We start from the raw sequence: 16633 nt of genomic DNA on the forward strand, positions 1-16633 counted from the left end.
AAAGGCCAGTAGACAGAAGATTTGAAGTGAGAAGGGACGGGCGCTGGGAGAGGAGCCAAAGTGGAGAATGGTGGTTGGACATTTCTGGAATAGTCTCCCTGCAAAATAGAGTTAAAAAAACTCAGACTCTTAAGAATATTGATAGTGACGTTGGAGGAGATAGTTCTTTTTCTGGCCTCCTAAAGTTTAGGCATGTATCCAGGAATACACAGAAGAATCGGGCAGTCTGGTCCGGGGGCTTGACCCTTACCAAGGGGAACAATGCAAGTTTAAAGGGGAAGAAGGTCAGCGGAGGGAAACTAGCCAGGCCTCGTGTCAGGTACCAGTCGGCCGCACTACTTGCGTTTTACATTCACATCCATGTCTCCCAGGTGGGCGGTGGCAGCCCCCTTTTGCAGATTGGGAAGCCTTCTCAGAGGGGTTAAGGATTTAGTCCGTTTAGCGGCTAGTCAATGCTGTAGCAGGATTCAAGCAGGGCCTTGTCAGACTTCAAGGGCATGTTCTATCTACTAATTCCGGTACCTCCCTGTTGTACCTGGATTGGTGAATTGGGTAAGTTTTGGAGCCGTTCACAAAAAGTACGATTTAAGTGCCTCAGGACTGTTTCACAAAGCTCAGTGTTCTTTAATGGTTCAGAAGCACCGCAGTGATTTTCGCCCCACAGAGGTAAGGTCTTACTCCTTTGACGCTGACGTGGTTGCAAATGACGTACTGGTGCAAAACCAGACTTAGCAGCTTCTGAAGGGAAACTCTCCAGTTCTCCCTTGATAGGCTTTCTTCCACGGGATGTAACCTGCTGCAGCGTAGATCTGAGCTTTCCGTATGGAGTGAGGGTTTGATATCCAAATTTAGCAAAGAAGGTTCAGAAGGAGAAAATCGATGTTAACAATTTATTTTGGGGTTTCATTAGACAAGATGCACTATCGCTTAATGGCCCATATAACGTATGTAATTGAGTACAGAACATTGCATTACTTACTTTCTAATGAGAGCTGTCTTGCAACTTAAGGTTGTCTGCTTTGGAACTTCAGCTCAGGCAGTAGGGCCCCTGTCAGTGTTTTGGTGTGATTGTATTTACACAGTGCATGTAATCTGGGCTTCCTCAGCCCCAAACACTCCAGTGCAGAATCATAGGCTGTAGCCATCACTTAGTTATACAAATACTTCTACAACTATATGATACAAAAAAAAAAAAAGAGAGAGAGAGAGAGAGAGATTGCCTTTATCAAAGTTCCTTTGATTTTAACTGCAAACTGTTGTTGAGCAGCTCTGGTTTCCTTTGGATATGAATATGTACATTTCTTTGCATGTAACTTGGATTTTAGACTAGAACACCAACCTCTTGCTTTCCAAGATCCAGAAAAATCATAGCCAAATGACATACGTATTAAACATTTTATTATTTTCTTCTGAGACAGAATCCTTGAATCTGGGACTTGGGCTGTGATTTTGCTTTTTGCTCTTCCCACACCTCTTGTCTCACTCCTTTTTCCCACGTGGCCTCCAAGAGTTCATGGTCTCCGAGGAGCAAGTGGACAAACAGTTGGTCGCCAAGCAGTCCTGCTGTAGAGGGAGCCCAGCCAAGAGCTAAAGAACATCATCAGAGAGGGCTTTCTTGAAGAAATTGGCTCTACATTCAGTTATGAGGACAGAGTAAGAGTTAGCCAGGAGAAGGAATCAAGAGGGTGACTCAGGTGGCAGGAGCAGCCCGGGTAGAGGCCTGTAGGCTTTTGGGGTGGGGACTCGGTGAGAGTGCACAGTTTGGTCCAGGGTGGAGGGTCCCCCTGCTTGGGAGGACCCTGGAGTGGGCCTAGGGTTGGAGGGCTTTGGAGGAGCTTGGTTTTTTACTACAACTGACACAGAAGAGGCAGTGAAGGGTGTCAGCAGAAATTGACCCCCATGAGAGGTACTCATGGTTTTGCTTCTGATGTTCTACAGAAAGAAGGGGTCGGGGTGGGCGAGAGCAGCTCTGCCAGTCCCTTTGAGACCCACCCCTTCATTCATTTATTCATAACACATGCAATTCTGAGTGTCCAGGGGAGAGAGTGTGGACTCACAGTAGTAAGCAAAATGTATTGCTTCTTGAGAGCTTAGCAGTGTCAGAAGTTGTCTTAGCGTAGAATGTTCTAGGAACACAGCAGGGGCACCTAACCCAAAGTGCAGAGGTTCGAGGGAAGGAAGACTTCCTTGACAAACCGTCAAAATGAGCCTGGAGGCAAGTGGGAAGTAGCAGCAAGTCAGGGGGCACCTGAGGTCATTGGGGACCTGGGTACTGAAGTGAGGCTGGGCGAGCAGGGTCGGAGGTGGGGCTAGAACTCTACCAGGGAGCCTCTGAAGGGTTTGAAGTGGGGGTGATGTAATCAAATATGCGCTTTGGGAAGGCTGTTCTGGCTCTGAGTGTGTGTGTGTGTTTGTGTGTGAAGCGGGGAAGAGGGGGAGAATGCCACCAACTGGGAGGGTCATTAGAAGACCATTGACAGGCTGGGGTGCCACCAGTGTGAGAGGGGCGTCGGGGCTGCTTGGGGACGGCAGGGGCAGTGTGGATGCCGGATTTCCTCATGGGGAGGGCTTATTAACGGGGACCCCCTAGCGGCACCTTGTGTCTGGAAGAAAACGGATGCAGCCAGGTCGACTTTTCTCTTCTTCCCTGCCTTGTGTGATGATCTTATCTCAGCCAACATTTGGAACAGAAGAGCTAAGTTTCAGGGTAGCCCAGGATTTGTTGAGCTCGTTCGAGTGAGAGCTGCATGTTCACATAGCTAGAAACGTCCCGTCTTTTGGATTTCCATAGGGGTATTTATTCTTGATAAAGATTGCTTTCTTGGTGAGAGGAAATTTAATACACCTGCTGTGTTTCTCAAAAAAAATCTTATCTATTAAGAAATTTAATATTCAAAAGAATAGCAAAATTTAAAATGATAAAGTAAGGCTTTGGTGTAGTTTCTTTGGTTTCTGAATTAATGTACAGTTAGAGCCTTTGCATTACTTAAATAGCACATCCTTGTCAGTATTTAAAGAGCTGTTAGTGAGCGCCCCAGGCCCCACTTCTCAAAGCATCATTAAATCTTGCTCTGAAATAGTGAAGTCATAAAGGTCTTGTTGGCAGAAGCCAAACAGTTGGTTTATAATTTGCAGCATAGCACCCTTTATAAAATAATAATAGGTTCAAAATTAAGAAAGTGGAAGATAATTGATTTTTTAAAGTGGAAACATAATCTTTCTTGTGTTAATGATGCAACTGGAAATTTCGAAAAGAAAAATCCTACTGTAATATCATCTATGTGGAATACATATATGTCTATCACGTTTGCAATGTAACTGCGCAGTGGTTTTTTAAGTCAGGACCATTCCAGCTGAGATACTGGCAGTGATGGTTGCTGGTTTTCAATGGAAGACCCTAAATTTGCGTTCTTAGCTTTATCCTTTTCTTTTCTGTTCTCTCTCTCTCTATTTTTTTTTTTTTTTTGTAGTGAGAATTCTCAGTAGTGCTTTGCCAGCATGATTATGGGGCAATTTGGGGGCAGATATCGTGCACAAGCAGTGAGATATTTCCATGCATTTTACTTTCCGGACATCACCATGGAACATGTGGGGGTTTGTGCCTGCAGGCCGGGATGCTGCAGGACTCCCTGATCCATCACCGTTATGTCTTGGAGCTGCTCCAGTCAGTGAATGACTTTCTGTGGCTTGGAGGTAAGGTGATCTGATGCAGATGATCAGATGTGTAACTAAGTGCTGTTATTTGAAATAGAAAACCTATCAAAAATGGGTCTAAAATACAGGATGAAGGAGGAGAATTGGCTGAGCTGCTTGCATGGGGAATATTCTCAGGTGACTCCCTCATTGTGTCTCCTGTCACTCCCCCCCCAGCCCTGCACGGCAGTCATCGTGAAGCAAGCATGCACTTTCCCAGAAACGCGCTGAATTTCCTTGTGCCTCTGTTTGTTGGCTTTTTTTTTTGAAAGCACATCTTGCCCTTTGCTTAAATGCCATCCCTGCCTAGTCACCTCTTACACTCATTCGTCTGGACCTCGTCCATACATAGCTGCTGAATGGATGAACAGAATGTAGTATCTCCATGTAGTTGTACATTATTCAGACGTAAGAGTGAATAAAAAAGAAAAAATAAATAAAGGGGGATATGAAAAATGCCACCTGCTCTTGGAAGTCCACCCTGACTGCTCAACCCGCCCTTTTCCCTTTGAAACCCAATCACTTATGCTCCTCTCTACTCTTTTTGATAGTACTTACCACCTTCTAATAAACTTTAAAACTTTCAAAAAAAAAAAAAAAGAGAGATGCTCATACCACTTCAACATGGACGAGCCTTGATAACAGCACGTTAAGTGAAAGGAAGCAGACACAAACGGCCACATATTGTTGACTTCAGTGATCTGAAATGCTCAGAATAGGCACATGCAGATGCAGAGAGCAGGTAATGGTTTCAATGGGCTGGGTGGAGGGGGGTTGGGGTGTGACGGCTAGTGACAGGGGTGTTCTTATGGGGTGATGAAGTGTTCTGGAAATAGATGGTGGTGAGGGCTGTACAACCGTGGGTGTGCAGAAGACTGCTGAGCGCTGTCTCTGGGAGTGCCTGTGGTTGGGGGCGGATTTATTTTGTTCTCATCCGTGAAGAGTCATCTTCTGCTGAGGCCATTCTACTCCTGGAGTGGTGAGGCTCAGAGACTTTGCAGAGTCATGTGTTATTTTCCCCCTTGCTGAGTGTAAGCAAAAAAGGTTTAAGCCTGAGAAAGTGCTCCATCTGCAGAAATGTCTTTCAGTTTTGCATGGTGTAAAAATCTTGAGAGATTTTTAATCGTTGAGGACAGCCTGTGGGGGGAAACAGCCCGTGAAGCCTGGGTGACACTGGGAAGAGCCGCGATTCCATCCCTGACATGGGTGGGGATTTCACCCCCGTTCAGGCAGTGAAGGGCCCAGACCCGTGAGCGGAGTTGACAATCGTGAATATTTACGTGTATCCGCTGCTTCATCTTGGATATTAATTTCAAGCTGAGTCAGTTTGTGGCGGCAGCCTCATCCTACATCAGGAATCTATAGTATCTGCTCTTTGAGGTGAAGACCTGACAGACTTGATTATTTAAAAGTCTCCCTTGAATTGATATGTCAGATTCCTTTGTCAATAGTAAAACAGCAGAAATATAGACGTCCTTTAATGCCGATGTGACCTGGAGCAGGTTTAGTCTCTGTGCCTCAGTGGCCTTATCTTCGGGGTGGGGAAGATGATAACAGTGCTTCCCTCAGAGGGGCTGGTGAGGGGATAGTGAGGAGCACAAAGGGAGGACTTACAGGATATGCTCATGAATGACAAAATTTAGTACTATCAGCCTGGTGAGGCCTCAGGGGCAGAGATGGCCGAACAGAGAGGTCCTAGCCGGAGCTCGATCCGTGTTGGCAGCTGTTATGATCAGTATCACCACTGTGGGTTATCAGGCAGTTTTAAGACTTGGTAATAGGAATTCATGAATAATGTTAAAAGATTAGACAACTCAGATCCGGTTTACATAGTTCTCAAGATTTCCTATGAGAAATGGATATTTTCCCCATCTTAAATCTGAGTTGAGTCTCTAAAAATATTCTGTATTCCTCCATCTTTTTGATTTAATTCTCCATTTCTTGAAAAAAAGTCTTTAAATGGAGTTACTGGTGTCTGAACTGAGGGTCTCATGCATGCTGAGCACATACTCTCTCAAGTGAGGTATAATCTCCACCGTGATTTTTTTTAAACTTTTCTTTCTTAGTATTCAGAGGTTAGAGGCCTCTAATTCTTTTTATGGAGACATGTCCATGAACCTGTAAATCTATAATTAGTGGACAAAATTTGGTTTATTAAAAAATTCTATAAAACATTCTGCAATCCATTCAAAAGGAAATGCTCATTGACATAAAATGTTTCTCCTTTATGGTGATTTCTAATTTTTTGTCTGCCTTAACTTATTAAAAGTAATCCTCATCATCATAATGACCAAGCTTGCTCTGAGTGGACACCTCCCTAAGGCTAAAATGCTTTCCTCATGTTTTACCTCATAGCAGGAGTTTAAGGGTAGGTATCAGTGTCTCCTTTTTTGCAGCTGAGGGATTGAGAGATGGGGCAGCTTGTCCAAAATCTCACACAGCTGTCGCTGGCAGACTCAGGGCTGGAACTCAGGCTGCACAGGATGCTTTCTCAATGGCTCCTCTGATCAGCCCTGTGTTGAGTGGTTTCCCGAAATCCTGTGAGTCCATAAATGAACGATTTTAGCGATCTCAGTTTGATGAAGCCTTCAAAGGAGAGACACCAGTGAGAATGTGAGACAGAGTGGCATAAATTGAAATTGTACGTTTTCACAAATGTTGCATTCTCAGGCAATGACTTAAAAGGTTTATATTTTTTTATTTTAGTGCTATGTAAACACTAAAAACAAAACATTAAAAATAATTATAGTGCAAAATAGGAGTGGGCTTTGAAAGTCCAACCATTGCTAATGATGTTGCTTGTTTTTCTCTAGTGGTGCTTATTGACAGAAAAATTTACAAAGACTGAATTGGTTCTATGTAGTCTTAGTATGGAGGAAAGTTTTGTCAGTGAATATTCTAAGTAAAATCTTTACTCTTTTCTTTCCTGATGATGAATATGTAAGTTGTTTTCATGGCTTAAGTACATTTCCTCATTTGTGAAATTTGAGTGATGCCGTTTACATTGTTTGACTGTGAGATGTAGACGCCTTTTATACGAAGCACCCAAGAGCTGCTTAGTAAAAATATGCTGTCACAAGGACAGATAGTTTAGAAGGAGCAACTCTGAATACTAAAGAGTGTGGCTTGTTTCTGATGCATATTCAATATGCATATATATGAATATATGAATATGGCTTAAAGTAACAAGGATTCAGGGTTATGTGTGTGTGTGCAGTATGAAGGTTTAATGAAATCTGTATCATTCTAGTGAGACAGGGACTAGTTAAATCACCTTAAGCAGACGGCCTTGAAGATTATTTACACAGAAAGTGTGTTGTTACAACTCAGAATTCATGTTGCCGTGTAACCATCCACTCAGACATTTAAATTCGTAGAAATCTGACCAGAACTATTAAGTTTAAAAAAATCCACATTGATCATTTTAAGGGAATAAGCTTCTTTCTTTTGTGATTAAAGAAATTTTGATTTATTTTTCTGCATGCTTAATAGGTTTTAAAATATCAAAACTTTGATTTGACATGTCACTTTTTTTAATAGAATAAAGCTCATGCTGTTTTAATGTGCAAATAAAAGTTTTTGTATTTCAATACACTTGTATGATTTCCTGGCTGTTTGAGAAGTATTTTGCAAGATACTTAGATGACCTACTGTTGGAAAAATACAGACGTGACTTTTATGAATAGAGGCCTAGTACAGATCTGTTGGTTTTTGCTACAGTGCATGACATGAGGCCTAGGACAGAGAGATTTGCTGCTGATTGCCGGAAGGACAGATCCCAGATCTCAGTCTCCCCTCCTGTAAAATGAAGTGGCTGGACTGGATTCTTTCCTCTTCTAAGATGAGTTTCCATGAGCCTGTGTCTTTTGTTTATATTCAAGAGTATTAGCAATGTCAGATAATATACTGAATACCCCTCCCATCCCCGAAGCAAACTGCAGTATGTGCTACATAAGCTTTTAGTTATCTGATTCTTGTTTCTGATTCAACAGGCAATTTCTGTGTTGCATCTTTCCCGGCAACCTGGAAGGTCTTTTTATCCATAGGAGGCGCTGTTGCACTTTCATACAGTCTTAATTTTCCTGTTTGTAAAAGAAGGCTTAACAAATATTTTTTTGCTTTGATTCCTTTGCTTAGTGCTTCAGAATAGCACAATGTCCATTATGTCTGTCTACATGGAAAAATTATTCTGCTTATATCTTTGTTTTATTCTCTCATCTCGCTGTGAACATTTCAGACTTGCTATGCAAAAAATGGCAAAATCGGTCTTTTATTCCAGTGTTAGCAACCAGTGAGCCGGGATTTTATAAAGCAGCTAGAAGTGGCCTCTTGAGCACCTTATAGCTGAAAAGTGTACTGAGTTCCCTGAGTATTGACCCAGCAGCTGTGTGTCATTTGGTGGGAGGTGATTTTGTACATACAAGAAGGGGTGTAGTGATTTGGCTTGGGTTTGCTTGCACGCGCTGCCACTGAGCCACATGAGCCTGAGTCAGTTTGTTCTGAGTTTCTCCCTCGTCTGTGAGATGGGGATGCTCTTATATACTTTGCAGAATTCTGAGAATTAGAAATTATGTAAATTGTTTAGCACAGTGGGAATGTCAAAGGGCTCATAAAGTTTAGCTCCTGTTTTGTATGAAGCCATCATTTTACAGTCTTTGGCTATTACTAAGAAACAGGAAAATAAGAAAAGCTGGTTTTATGATGAAAGATATTTGAGGAGGTTCCATAGTTCCTATACCCATAATTTAGCATCAGCAAAGTCAGGACGGTTACACAGTCGCCCTGAACCAATGTTAAGCCACAGAATTTTTTGGTACTTCATATATATTGGGGCTTAAGTGGACCCAATACTTATACACATGTTTTCTCCAGCAGCCAACTGAGAGATGACACAGAAGAACAGACAGGCGATAAATGTCTCCTTTATTACTGATGAAGCCACGTTCTCCATGAAATTCAGGGCTGTGGGAAAATGCGTGTCATGATACTGTGTCCCAGAATTAGAGACTCACACAGTCCCAGTTAGCTCTGGGCCACAGTGAGCCTTCCCTTAAGATGATCTGCCCCATCCTGCACAGGGCTGAACTGCCATGGAGCTGAGCATCCCGGGTGCTTCCCAAGGGTGGCCAACACTGGAGGGAAAGGAAAGGTTTCATATGCCCTGCTTGTCTCTCCAGACTCACACCTCAATCTGTTATTGTGAAGAGTGCTAGCCGTTGGCCAGGGGTAAGGGGTGTGAAGGGGGAAGCCCTCTCCATGGACCAGAGGAGTGTGGAGGAGGCATCGCTTCCCTCAGTTGAAACAGGTGTTGGGATGCAAGAGAAGGGTGCTCCCAAAGTTTTTATAAGAGGGGAAATAAGGATTTCCTTTGGGACTCAGACTAGCCATGAAACACAGAAGATGATTAGTAGGGAGACTTGTAAATCACTTTCTTATTAAATTCACATTTGTTGAGCACCAAAAATGTTCTACATTCTTTTCTGAGCGTTTTACAGAAATGAATCCTTCAATCTTCACAACAAGTGAGTAAGGGAGATTTGATAGTTATCCCAGGTTTACAATGTGCAAATTGAGGCACGGAGAGAGTAAGTAAGTTGGCCAATGTCACAGAGCTAGTAAGTGACAGAGCTGGTATTTAAACCCTGGCTGTCTGTTTTCCAGGCTCCCAGGGATGGGCTTTGGGTGTTTAGATGTATCTGCATCCCTGGATCTCTATACCTCTGTGCATAACTTAGCCCAGAAAGGACAAGTAAAGGAGAGTTACACAGGTGCTCACAGTCGTGTCTCAGCCACTGTCCACGGACAGTGCACCGTGATTGGCGTTAAATGTCTTCTGGGCTGCAGATCTGTTCGTATAACAGAAATTTATTCCATTGAGTTAATCTAGAAAACCTTCCTGCTCTGCTTCTATCCATGGTTGCCATGTGGCTGCCTGCCTGTGATTGGGCCGTTGAGGAGAATCTGTACTCATAGTTGAACTCTGATATTTCAGTCTGGTTCGTGGTTTCACATCTCCTGTTACATTAATAAATTCAATTTCTAGTTTTCTTGCATCAGTCTCTCATGAGTTTGGTTAATGTGACATCAGTCCATGGGAGCCCAGGGTTGCTGACGGTATATTTTCTGAGCACGTTGTGGCACTTCTACCCGTGCGGACCTGGGTGGAAGATTTCCGCCTTCCGCACTGATTTCCCTGAAGAGCAGGGTCCTCTCTCACCCCCGGATGTGAGGCTGGGAGCTCTCAGAGTAGGCCAGTCAGAGGCCAAGTCCACCAATCAGAAAATGATGAAGTCCTTGGAAGTGGGTTTAATAGAAAAAAAGGGCTTCCAGGTAGTCCGATGGGCTGTTCGAGTCCATTTGGTGAAAAGCTATCCACTGTTTCTGGTTGAGCTGCTTCTTTGCTGTTGAAAAGTCTGGATTACATGGAGGGATTTTAAAAAGCAGAATAGTGTGATTTCATGTGGTACATCCACACCGGTGAGAAGTGATGGATGACCGCCTGTGTGAGGCATAGACAGAGTCTTACAAACTTCATAAAACAGCTTTAAAAGCTCTGACATCTGAGTGCACTTAATATGGGGTCCAATTCATGACTGGGCATGCTGAGAGGGCAAATAATTGATAATGGCATAAAGGACACGGAGGCATCAAAAAGGTCTCAGTCATGTTCCCTGTTTAAATGATGTGGCACAAAGTAATATATTTGAGCTGGTTCTTCACTGAACAGTTTTGAGTGTTTTCTGGGACTCCCCAGTGCACAAAGTTTCCGTGAAGCTGGGTGTCCCCTCAGTGCAGCTCTGTCAGTGCTCATCCTGGGCTGACGTGGTGTCACGGGGAGCAGGACGGTCAGCGTACCCGGCTCCTCCGAGCTCCGTTTCTTCATCCACAATGCTGGGTTTCTCTTCGGTGTCTACTTAGTAGGGTTGCTGAGAATCACACCTGATGTTGTCAGGGGCGATTTGTGGTTGTCTCTGTAATTGTCATATAGTGAATATTTGATAGAAACTCGTTTTTTATTAAAATTATGGCTCCTAGATTGCAGTGGTTTTTAGTCTGCATTTACTCTTTTTATAACTTTATTCTTATTTTTAAATAAGCACTTATTTTTATTTATTTTTATGAAGGTACTGGGGACTGAAGCCAGCACATTGTGCATGCTAAGCAGGTGTTCTACAACTGAGTAATACAGACCCTCCTTGTCTGAACTTAAAAATAAATATTTCAATACACAAAATTAGTCTTAAACACCATCATGGGACCTATTTTCTGTATAGACAATTGAATACATATGCTATTTCAATAAGAATAAATGTTGTTGGGATATACTTTCTGAATCTGTTTACGTGTTTAAAAACGATCATAGGTAGTGATAAACACGAGTCTTGGATCCACTACTTAGGGTCTGTTTTGACATCATGGGAAATTATATTCTACAGAGAAGGCTAATTGGGTCTCGTTGATATTTGGATGATTTAGCAGATGATGAAGGCTTTCAAAACCTGACAGTTTTGTTTTTTAAACTAACTACAAAGTTATCTTCTACAAATTGGAATCCTCAGCTTGTGAATTGCCCAGTAATTCAGTGTGTACATGTCTGTGTCTCTGTGAAAGTGTGTGTGTGTGTGTGTGTGTGTGTGTGTGTGTGATTACAGGAAGGTAGAAATAAGTTCCATATAGCCTTCTGATACCTTTCTTTTCCAGTTCAAGGTGTAGGCATATATTTATACAAATAAATTGATACTCTTTTGTCATTTGGCATATTGGTGGGAATAAATGGTTCTCATACTTGTTTCAGAAGGGTTGGGGAGAATGAGCTTAGAAAATAGGAGGAGATAGAGGCAGGAAGGTTTTTTACTCTTTGTGCAGGATGAGAAACAGTAGCTTTACTTTTTTCTACTAAAGCAAACTGGCACTGAATTGTAAAATACTGTTACTCAGAATTGCATTTCTAATCAGATACGAGTGCCTCAGATTTTTCAAGGCAACATGAATGATGAAAGGTGTTTTAGCAGTTATCTTTAAATGTAGTTTTATTTTTTAAGTAAAAGGCTATGGCCTGTTTTTCTTCCAGCGTTACAAGAAGTTCCCATTGATCCAGGTACATGATAATTGTGCTTAGTTTCTTCGGGTTATTGTTTTTTTTTTTTTTTTTTTTAAGTGCTTGTTTCATTGTGGTGTGAATGAATGTTTAAAATTTTTGGATTTTGATGTTTAGAACATGCTGATTTATCAGAACTGTTAAAATCCTGATTGTTGTTTGGTCCTCGTTTGTTGGGGTAACCTATTGATATCTGTTGTCTGTTAAAGAGGGAAATTCTTCCTCTAGCCTGTAGATCATTAAGTGAATCGTTTGCAGTGTGCCTTTAAAATTCTTTGAATGCATAGAGCATGTTTGTCCAGTGAATTTTGAATTGACTCATAGTAATGACTTTGTTTGATTCTGTGGCTTTTGCTCCTCTCCACATGAATTTGAATTCTCTGTTGCATTTTGTATACGTGTCCTTAACAGCGGAAGAAATTTTGCATTTTTTACATAGGTGGGTTTTCCTATCCCCTCTGAATGCCTTCTGTAATTGATACAGCGAAAATCTGTTATTGCAGTGCTTAATTATTTCATAAACTATTTTTTGGCTTAATCAGAAACAATGAAAAAGAATGATAATAAAAAACATGAAAACCTTCCTTCCTTTGAAGAATAGAAATGAGGTGGTCAGGCTCACGCGTGCTTTGTAACTGACACCCTTAATTTCATGTCATTGTGTATCATGATTCGGAGATGGAGTTGCTTCAGGTTTGTAGATTTTTGTTTTAACATTTGTGTTGAATTCATTCTCTAGGCTGATGTTTCCTGTTGCGTTTGTGGAAAGTGTAGGTGAAGGGATACAGATGCTACGTTTTGTATTCAGGAGGCCTGAGTTGCTGAAGAGAATAGAGTAGAGGGTTGGCTGAGGAACAGAGTGACACTCCCTCACCTCCAGGCTGAAATTGATGAACAATGAAATCAATTAGGTGTATCGGTATTTATTTGACCAATAGAAGTCAGAGGGCCCAGACTGTCTAGTTATGCGCAATGGAAAGTACTGAATTCACCTGCAGAATTAGGTGATTTACCAAGTAGAAGCAGCTTAGAGCAATCAGAAAAATCAGTTCTATGATGAGATATAAAAAGAATATAATATCTATTATTTCTGAAACTTTTCTATGTTAAGATGTGTAGAGCTAAAATTAAGTTCCAAGCACCAGGATTTAAGAGTCTGGGTGGTTCTGTGGGATCGTTATTCAGGGATGTGTCTAGACCATGCTGGAATGGCCGAAGCTGTCAGGAAAAGACCCAGAGCCAGGATTTGTCATCCTAGGTTGTCCTCCATAAGGGTTCCATGTGATAGCCCATGATTGGGTTAGCAAATTTAACAGACACCAGACGCATGTCAACTTTAAGAAGAAAAAGTGTGCTTAGTAACTGCTTTCAAGCAAGCACCTGTGCATCCTCACTCCTGTCTCCTTGCCATAAAAAGCAGAGACAATGCCTTGCTTGCATATTTGAGGTTTTAGATAGCACTCTGTTCATTGCACAGCAATAAGCCAGGCCCTCAGCTATAAATGCTGGGCGTGCATGCTGTTAGATAGTCTATTATCCCCAAAACACGGACCTGGCTGGACTGGTGGTCTGCTTTGTAATGAATATCTAAAGGATTTATCTTGTTCCCCTCTCCCCATGACTCCCCTAAAGGTAAACTAAGCCTTTTTACTCATTGTGGATTCTACAATCTCTGTCTCATCCTGTCTTTCCCCAAGTTCCTGTTTACTATCACACAACTGTTAAAGACTATTTCCTTTGATTATACCCAATAAATATGGGAGCATTTGAGAGGCTCTTGGAGTTGGCTCCCTACTCCCTCTTGTTTTTTTTCCTTTTTCCACAGTCTTGAGTCATTCATTCCATGTCGGTAAGACTTCTGCCAGCCAGATCCCACAGTTCCAGGTGAGAAGGATGCAGAATTTATCTCTCCTACCCGAGGGAGAGAGAGAAGAAAATTGAAATCTGCTCCCCCGTGGTCCCTTCATGCCCCAGGGCCACTCCAGTTCACCTGCAGCCTTATGGCTTCTGCTCTCAGGGCCTCTGTCCCAAGACTGATATCAGCCTTTTTTTCCCTTGTCAATATTTCCTGTGCCTTTCAGAAGTTGGTCTCTTCTCTGCAATTCCACCCTGGCAGATGTGATGGTGGTCAGCGTGCTGGTGGGCAGTCATTTGGGGACTCCCAGGAGCCATTCTGATTCTCCTGAGTCTCTCATTCGGGGTTACAAAACTGTCGAGCACCGGAGGAAGCCCATTCACCTGAGGTCAACACAGTATTACATCACTTTCATTTTATTTTTGAATTTTCAGTGGAGAAATTATTTGTAGCAAACTGTTACAGATTTTCGGCAGCCTGCTTTCATCACCACTATTTCCTTGTTGGCTCTGGTGCTTGTTTAAAGAACCAGGTTTCTTCTCTGGTCACTTGTAGCAGCTGGACTTGCCGAATCCTTGATCTGCATTTGAAGCAGAATGCTTCTTCGTGATGTCAAACTGATTTTCCTTGTCATGTCTTAATATTTTGTGTACACTCAGCAACTGTTTGAAGTGAAATGCTCTTGTCCAATTTCGGTTAACTCACATTTGCTGAACTCCTGCTTTCATGCTGAGGGCAGTTTCTTCTTCCTGTAATAAAATTTAGCAATTTGCATTTACTATGGGAAGGTACTGGCCCGAGGTGCTTTCGTTCTTAACAGTTTTAATAACAATTCACCCGTTAAAATGTACAGTGGTTTTTACTCTATGCCCAGAATTGTGCATCCCATTCAATCTTAGAACATTTTCATCCCCCCAACAGGAAGCTCCTTACCCATAAGCAGACATCCCCATCTTCCCCATCCTCCCACAGACCCAGGGAGCCACTTTTCTCTCTCTGTGGGTTTGCCTCTGCTGGAAATTTCATGTAAATCTAGTTACTTCATGTAAGTGGAAGCATCTATTGTGACTGACTTCCTTCACACTGAGTAACGTTTTCAATATTTGTCCACGTTGTGGCCTGGGTCAGTACTCTATGCTTTACTATTGCTGAATAATATTCCTCTGTATGGCTGGGCCCCTCTGTTTACCCATTCATCACGTGATAGGCATTTGTGTTGTTTCTGATGTTTGGCTGTGATGAGTAATAGCACCGTGAATATTCCTGTAGGAGTTTTTATGTGAACATTTGTTTTCAGTTCTCTTATGTGTGTGCCCAGGAAGCAAAATTGCCTGGTTATTCAGAAACCAAATGTTCAACTCTCTAAGGACCTGCCAGGAGTTTTTCCAAAGTGGCCATGCTGTGTTACATCCTCACCAGCAACGGCTGTGACCTCTGCATCTTCTGTGTCCTCATTAGTGCATGTTACTCCTTTTTTGATTATAATCTATTGTAGTGAGTGTGAAGCGGTTTCTCCTAGTGGTTTTGACTTGATTTCCCTTACAGCTAATGATATTGAACATCGTTTCGTTGTGCTTATTAGTCATTTGTATATTTTTCTTGAAAAATATTTTTCAGATCCTCTATTCATTTTTTAATTCAGTTGCGTTTTTATTGTTGAGTTGTAGGAGGTTCTTTTTGTTTTTGTTTTTGTTTTTGTTTTTGTTTTTTTTTGGTAGATACAAATTCCTTATCAGATAAATGATTTGAAAAAATTTCTGCTGTATGTTGTTTTTTCACTTTCTGGATGGTGTCCTTTGAAGCAAAGTTTTAAAATTTGATGAACTCCAATTTATCTCTCTTTTCTTTTCCCTTGTTCTTTTGGGGTAATATTTAATATCTGAGGTATTTTATTTAACCTTTTATATATAAAATAACTTAATTATTAGGACCGTTCTAGGAGACGGGTGCTGTTGTTGTCCCAAGTCTATGGAAATGAGACTGGGATGCAGAAAATTTCACTGACTTATCAGTGTCAAAGCTACCAAGTGCTGTGGGAGTTCAGACCCTCATGTTTGTCCCCAGCATCTGTGCTCTTCACCACCATGCTCCACTCCTTCCTGGAATCGTTAATGAAAAAGTCTTTACTTTTTTGATTTCTTGTTAGTTTTGTTTTTCTCATTGGGGCCTCATCTCCTCATTTTCCTTAAAGAGATCAGTGTAGGTTTATTTTAGGTCTCATGTAGGCAGAAGCATTGCTATCAGTTAACTTCTTTTTTACTCACTCTCCATTGATGGCTATTGCTAATTGACCTAATGAAGTCTTGCTTTAGTCTTTCCTTCTCATGACACTAACAACAGAGTCATGACTTACAGGATGCTTAAAGAAGAAAGTACTTGATTGTTTTTATTTTGCTACCCAATCAAACCAATCAAATAAAAACCCCAGAGTTGACACAGACGGTAAGCCCTCCAGAATAGGCTCACTGTCTTCCTTGTGTTTCATTTGTTTGGTCACAGTGTCTGGATAGTGCCTTGCTGTCCAGCAGTTTTGTTAGGATACAGTGCTCGTGAATCATTGTAAGGACAGAATTTTGACAATAGACTGTGCTGTTCATTTCACGAGGGAAAAGTTAATATAGAAAAAACTGTTCAGATCTATTTTAAAATTAAGCTTGGAATTTTGAGAAGAGTTCAAGAAACCATACAAAGATCTTTTTCACTAATTTTAGATCTATCTTAGACAAATTATGGTTACATAGAAGAGTACCTTATCAAGTAAATTTGACAAGAGGTGTGTATTATTGATTATTTGTTTTAGTTGAAATATTCTACCTGGGAAAAAGTAATCAGTGCCCATAAATGAACAAATATGTTTGTATTTCTATGCAACATGGGAGCAGACTTCATATGTTTCTATATAATATATATGACTGTGTGTTTTAATGTCTTTCAGTGTTTTATAGTTTTTCAGCAATGTTGTAACTTTAGAATTCTTCTAAGAAATT

General features: G+C 41.5%; 1 protein-coding gene across 30 annotated transcripts in view; it reads left to right on the forward strand.

Annotated features, from left to right (window-relative positions):
- LOC141579332 (uncharacterized) overlaps nt 1-16633 on the forward strand; it is a 147208-nt gene that overhangs the window by 34737 nt on the left and 95838 nt on the right. The gene's annotated exons all lie outside the window — the stretch shown is intronic.

This window comes from Camelus bactrianus, chromosome 12 (assembly GCF_048773025.1).
Source record: "Camelus bactrianus isolate YW-2024 breed Bactrian camel chromosome 12, ASM4877302v1, whole genome shotgun sequence".
Classification (NCBI taxonomy): Eukaryota; Metazoa; Chordata; class Mammalia; order Artiodactyla; family Camelidae; genus Camelus; species Camelus bactrianus.